At 32.2% G+C, this 6,990-nt stretch overlaps 1 non-coding gene across 1 annotated transcript; it reads left to right on the forward strand.

Annotated features, from left to right (window-relative positions):
* The first annotated feature begins 6,635 nt into the window (after positions 1 to 6,635).
* Positions 6,636 to 6,747, forward strand: LOC116881266. The gene has a single exon (XR_004385380.1). It is a non-coding gene; the product is annotated as a U6 spliceosomal RNA (small nuclear RNA).
* Positions 6,748 to 6,990: the final 243 nt, after the last annotated feature.

Here is a 6,990-nt window from a genome sequence, read left to right on the forward strand (position 1 = left end):
TTTCTGCCAAAATCTATCCCTGAATATTTTAAAATAGTCTAAAAACGTTTGGGATTAAGAAGGGCTATAAATAAATCTGAAAAATAATTTAAGTATCACAGACAGAATATTATTATGTAAACTTTAAAACACCTGATTTAACTTTTAAGTTAAATTAATTCTTTTAAAATATGGGGAAGGAGAATAGGATTACATTTGTATATTCTATTCATTTAAGAAAAAATTTTAAGAGTTTTATGAAATACACTTTCTTTTATCTTTAATATGTTTTGCATTTAAAAATGTAATATATGTCATAGTGCTATATGTTCATACCTTCAAGTTCATTAGCCTCATGGACACAACTCTGGTACTATACAGCTATGCCATTTATTGCTTAGCCCCCTTGCATAATTTTTAATTATTCACTTTTAATCTTTAGAAGAGAGATAAGCTACATACATGAGTTTAACTTCTTTGTTATTAGAAATCTCAGCATAACTAAATTGATGAATTCTTTTTTTAACTTGGCTTCTTCTGAAGGTATCTTTGTAAGCAAAATGTGTTATTTATTTATGTATTTATTTAGAGCATGAGCTGGCGGATGGGGAGTGGGAAAAGAAGAGAGAGAGAATTTTTTTTTTTTTTTAAGATTTGCTTATTTCAAAGAGAGAGAGTACACAAGTTGGGCAAGAGGTAGAGGATGAGAATCATCAAGCAGACTCCCCACTGGGCATGGAGCCCAGATTGGGACTTGATCCCACAACCCATGAGCTTAGTTGAGCCAAAACCAAGATTTGGACACCTGAACAACTAAGCCAGCCAGGCAACCTGGGAAAGAGAGACTCTTCAGTAGGCTTCACAATGCAAGGCTCAATCTCACAACCCTGAGATCATAACCTGAGCTGACATCAAGAGTCAAACGCTTAACCAACTGAGCTACCAGACTCCCTTGGGACACATGCATCTATAATGATGCCACATTCACATGGCTAGTATGTAAATAAAACTGAATTTTCACCTATTCAGCTGGATACAGATACAGTACTGATTGCTAGCTGAAATGTTCTTTTTCCTGGATTTTTTGTTTGTTTGTTTCTTTCATGTTAATATAATTTCGTGTAAAAATCTGTAATTATTCTCAACATTAAGATCACAAAACACACACAAGAAGTCCTAAGGACTACCTGATATTATATCCTGTTTAGCACTGATTTTGCAATAAGCATGTTTTGTTCTGTATCTTGTTAGTCTGGTTTTATCTTTTATTTTAACCTAAGTTTCCAATGACATGTTTCAGAATTTTCCTGGCAATCTGCTTTCCTCCTGAAACTCTGCTTTGCTTCCTAAAATATGATAATTTTTTTCTTACTAGAGATTTTATTTCCATCTAGTTCCTCTCTTTTTTTTTATTCTCCAACAAGAAAATACCATAGAACTGACTTACTATAAACATGTTATTACTATTAGGAAGGAAAATTAATAACACAATTACCAGTGTGCACTACTTAAATTTGAGAAATGTTAATAGGTTATCACAACTACAGCAACCTTTATTAAGGAATGAAGGCCAAACCTCATATGGAATTTGGATGATTAAAATCAACATATGTAAGAGGCAGGATTGCTCATGCGATGTGAACTAAAAGCTTGAGAAGTCAAGAAAGGGTGTGGTGAAAACTCAGCTGTATACTCAGTCAGCTGAAACTTGATGGCTCCTGCAAGTTTCTACACACCCACATAAAACAAGCTAATGTCAACAAGTAATTCTCCTTTTCTGGTCAGAATGAAAGATAAAGCCACAGTTTTGTAAGAAAACATATTCACTTCAATATGATCCTCAGCAGATCTGAACTAAAACTTCAAAAGTTAAGGACAATATTTTTGTTCCTTCCTGCTCTGTTGAATAAATATTAGATAGATTCTATTATATTAGAAGAGGATAGTAGACAAATATATAGGAAATTAGTTCCAGTAATCTAATGGGCAATCCCCATTTTTATGGAAAGGAAGTTTAAAATGGCTTTCAAATAGGATTGATGGAGATGGCATGGTCAAGTTGGATATAAGATTCCTCTCACAATGTTTTAAAACCAGGTAGATCAAGCCAGCAAAGAGAGGAAGATGCAAAATCCTGGTCAGAAGACATTGTTTTCCAAAGGTCCAAGTATGCCATTTTAAAATTTTAATCTAGAAAAAGAAATATTTCTATAGCATATATATTGTGAAGTATGTTAATACCATAATAAGTTACCAGGACAGTAATAAAAATATCTTTTTTATTTCATTGTACTACTGAAATCGCATTTATTTAAAAAAATTGTCAAAACAAAAACATTCAAGCATTACCATTATATATTGAATGTCTAAGAATAGACTATTAATAACCAGAAAAAGAAGAGTGAAGACTACTTCAGAGAGCTACACAGAATAATACTACAGTGATCTAATAAATAATACTATAACTATAAGCTACAAGAGCAAAAGTCACCTCATTTATAGTCCACATTGAGCTTTCCTACAGATTTCTGTTGAGTTTGTCAGAATAAGATACTTTGAAAACTATAGGTTTTATTGTATTTTTATGATAGAACATTAGTATTTTTTAATTGTGGCTGATTTACTGAAATATGCAGTATTTACTGAAATTCTGTAAAAAAAGAGTGAAGGAACATTCAAATTCAGGTACTCTATGATCTACTTAAAATGACAGAAAAATCAAGGTATGGTGTGTAATGTTAAAAAGCCAAATGGAAGCTTTAGAATCTCTTGGAGCATCAAAATTTTTTTAATGAATGCTAATGTTGTATTGTTAATGAATGCTTTGCACATAACTGGAAAAGTCTATTAGTTTCGTTTAATACTCAGAAGATTCCATTTATTACTAAAGAATCCAATAAGCCATTTTTTCCCCCAGCTCTGCAGAATTTGGTCCAACATATTTTCCACCTGTGTGTGTGTTCTCTTCTTCTGATTTAATTCTAGTTGTCCCGATTAAATCATCCATCATTTTTAGGAAGATTTTTCTCCTTATTGGTTTTTTGGTACTGCCTCACTAGTTTTAGCTATTTGCTACTTTCTCTTCCTGATATGTCACTTTGAAAATATTTCAGTGACTTTCTTATATTAAATTTTCTAATAGCATTTTAGTTTCAGTTCATTTTTCTATTTTTTATCCTTCAGGCTGTCTGTATCTTTCCAGCAGGTGTTGAAATTTTGGGTTTCTATGTCTACTTGGGACCTTCAATAACATAAGTAGCTCCCCCACATAATGTTATCCCATATTATCATTACATAGTTTGTAAATATTCCATACCCCTAAATCCTCTGACACTTAGGGGTAAAAACTTTCTAATGTATTGGATTTGGGTGATTATATTAGCTGCTTACTTTTTCTTATTTTACAGACTAAGAAATGTTTTATATTAATCCCAAAAGGACCATTTAAACTTTGTGTTTTGTACAACATGGCATACAAAGAGATATGCTCAACAGGGATTGAGGGCTAACTTTACAATTTACCTGATGAAGGTCAACTAAGATCAAAATCCATACCAGAAATGTTTGAATCACTGTACAGAGGATATACATGATAGGTAGACTGGTGATGTCTGAACATAGAGGCAGAGAATGTGCAGAGGAAGGAGGAGCAGAAGAACTCAAGCACGAGTGAAGACAAGTAACACTGAATGGTAAAAATCAAGAGGTTGCATTTTAAAAGACTTGGAAGACCTATACCCCCTGGGGCAAATAATACATTGTATGTTAATAAAAATAATTAATAAAAAGAAAAGACTTAGAAGATCTTGATAGGTATGAAGGTAGAGCATAGTCTAGGTAGATATATCCATTAGCAGACGATGAGCATAGATGTCTGACACATGAAACAGTATATAGTGAGTTTCTGGAGATATCATCAAAGAATGATTCCAGATAAAGTACAGAAATGTAAACAGAGAAAAACAATCATGAAATTACAACAATATGATGATCTCTTTCTTTGTTCCAAGTGATAGCCCAGAGTTCTAACATCATCAACTAACCTCATGACTTGTGGAATAAATCTATACACTGTAAAATTGGGGCCAAGATTAATAATGGCCATTTGAATCAATACCCAAGTTTTTATTCTAAGCATGATAGTGTTTTATATAAATGCAATTCTCAACAGAATGAGCTTATTATTATTTCTTGTAGGACTGGGGAATATTTGGGGTAAGAAGTCTGTAATAACAGGAAAAAAATCTTATGATTTTTTATCGGGGAAGCCAAGAAAATCGACTTTTAAAAATACAAACTACAGAAAATAACATCTTCTCAGCTAATGGGAGTACAAAAAAAAGTCATGATCTTTAACCCGAGCTGGGATGCAGCTGGCACACTCTGGAGTCATATCAGAATTTTCATGAGAACTGAGTAAGGTTTTTGTTTATCAAAGGAAGACATGAAAAAAAGAAGAAAATAGTATCAGTGTTGCATAATAACTAACCCAGTGTTGTCACTCAAGTAAGCGTGTTCAACATTCAACAACTCAGTAGCTTGGAAGAGCCTATGATCAAAGGAGGAACTGAGCTAATTTAGTGGTCTTTAAAAAAATCCATAATTATTGTCATCATTATAGGCAGTTCCACAAATTGTCAATGATCTATTTAAAAACAGTACTCACAAAATGTGTGTTAGATACACATCTAACATTATATGAATGTGTACTTTAAAGATCTATAGAATAAGCCTTAGAAAAATGTGATATTAGCTCCAAAATCAGGGCTGTTTTAAGATCACTCCTTGAGCTATCTCCACCAGTATCGCCAGGTATACTTGTTTTATATGCACATTTCTGATTCACACCCCGGCCTACTTAGTTGATTCAATGAGTGTGAGTTGGGAAGGAATGTGGGAAACCTCATTTTTTAAGAAGATCATTAGGTGATTAAGTAATACAAATCATCCTAATACCACTCTTGGAGAACACTGTCCTACAGCAAAGTCATAACAATAAGATCCTTTTTATCATGTATGTGTAAATGAGTGCATTTTTTTTTTTTTACTATCTCTCAATTGTTCATGGCTAACAACAGTAAGCTGAAAGAAAAAAAAAAGAAATTTTACCTTTATAAAGTATTTTTTAACAAAAACCTGTAGCATTTAAATTTCTGAAGTCACTGTTATTAGTCAGATAAGAAAGTAGAAAGCATAAATTAAAAATTAACTATAAAGCACATTCCTCTAAGATTAAATTCATTTATATAATGAGGTGTTGTAATTCAGAATTTAGAAAGTAATAGCCAAGTTGAGGACAAGCCCATTTCATTAAATTATTGCTCCTTGGTTATGAGTTTACATCTTTTTAGTCAGAGCTTAAGTCCTTTTGATTCTAAAACAATGGTTTCACTCTCAGGGCTTTAGAGATATCTGTGGGAACTTTTCTCCCTCTTTGTTTCATTGATCAGGATAAATAAAAAATATCTCTATGGGGCAGGCCATTGTTCATATGTTCTCATTATCTTAAAGAGAAATGTAATTTCTATCTAGGAACAAGACTAGCCTTTTAAATATAAATAAAACTTCTCATTGTGTGTAATATGTAGATAGCCATCTATTATGTAATTATTATTCACTTTCCTCTTAAAATTTTTCTTTAATCAGTTAAGTTAATAATCCACATTGTTTGTATCTTTATCTGAGAAGACAGTGTTTACTGGTTTTATTGTGAAATATAAGAAACGAAGTATTTTGTGTTTCAAGTATTGCACAAAGAACAGTTTTAGTCCTATTGTTTTTTTTGCTTATTTGCTATTTTATAGGATTAATTCAAAATGTATACCGTTTCAGTGGTAGTATTTCATACTTTGTGGTTTTTATATAAATGCTGTTATCTAAAAATTTAAGTGTTTGAATATTTAGACTGACCAGGATAAAATAACTGCTCTTCCAAACAAATCAAAATGATTGTTTCAGTAAAAACTGGTAATGTCATACACACAGTTTGGGATGTAAAAGTTATTAAAAAGTTAGAGACCTTGAGAAAAGCTTTTATTTGAGACATTTTTATTTGGTGAATCCATTAAGTCAAACGTCTAGTTTTGTGATATCCTACAATAAAAATGAATCCTCATCCTGATAACTCAGTTGTATTCTGCTTAAGTAGAGGGTTTGCCCAAATTATGACCGAGCTTGACAAAGAGACCTATTCTCACACTAGATTGTAAAGTAGCCACTGAGACACCCTAACACAACAGTAGAGTTACAGTAAAGGAAACAATACCCTTTTCTTCCCAGTTCAGAACACAAGCCGATTTGACTAATTTGGGAACTGTGACAAAATTAGTAATGGTCTGTAAGGGCATAATTTGAAGATTTCATATGTTTAACTTATATTTTAATATTTTAGATATAAGATAAACAGAAAATCAAATGTACATCTAGAAAAAAATAGCTTCAATTAGTTCATTATTCATTTCGGCCTTTTTTTTTTTCTTTTCCTTAATGCTTATATGTGCCTTTTCCTTTCATGAAGATTCACGTATTTTTAAGTCTCAAAGTGTTTTTGTCATAAACAAACAATTTATAACCATGGCTATGTTTCTTCAAGTTTTTCTTAGAAGATTAAAAGAAACCCCAGTGCTTGCTTATATTGACAAATACATATATAATATGTACACACACACACACACACACACACACACTATAACTGGAATAGCACAGAGAAGATTAACACAGCCCATATACAAGGATGTTTCACACATTTGTGAGTCATTCTATATTTGTCAGTCTTTGTTCTGGAAGAGATGGGTGGGGGGAAGCAGGATGGTAAGAGAGCTCAAAGAGTAATTAATCTCCACCACTTACATTTTATTCATTTTATTATGTAAAACACCAGTGCTAACAAAAATCTTGCTGTGTGAGTACGGTGTTTGTTGAATGACTCTACTTTCTCTGTATTTTAAAATAGAAAAATCTATCACCATAGTAGACATTCAATTTCCAAACCTACGAAAATTATCAGAGGTG

This window comes from Lontra canadensis, unplaced genomic scaffold, assembly GCF_010015895.1.
Source record: "Lontra canadensis isolate GAN:19392208 unplaced genomic scaffold, GSC_riverotter_1.0 scaffold72, whole genome shotgun sequence".
Taxonomy (NCBI): domain Eukaryota; kingdom Metazoa; phylum Chordata; class Mammalia; order Carnivora; family Mustelidae; genus Lontra; species Lontra canadensis.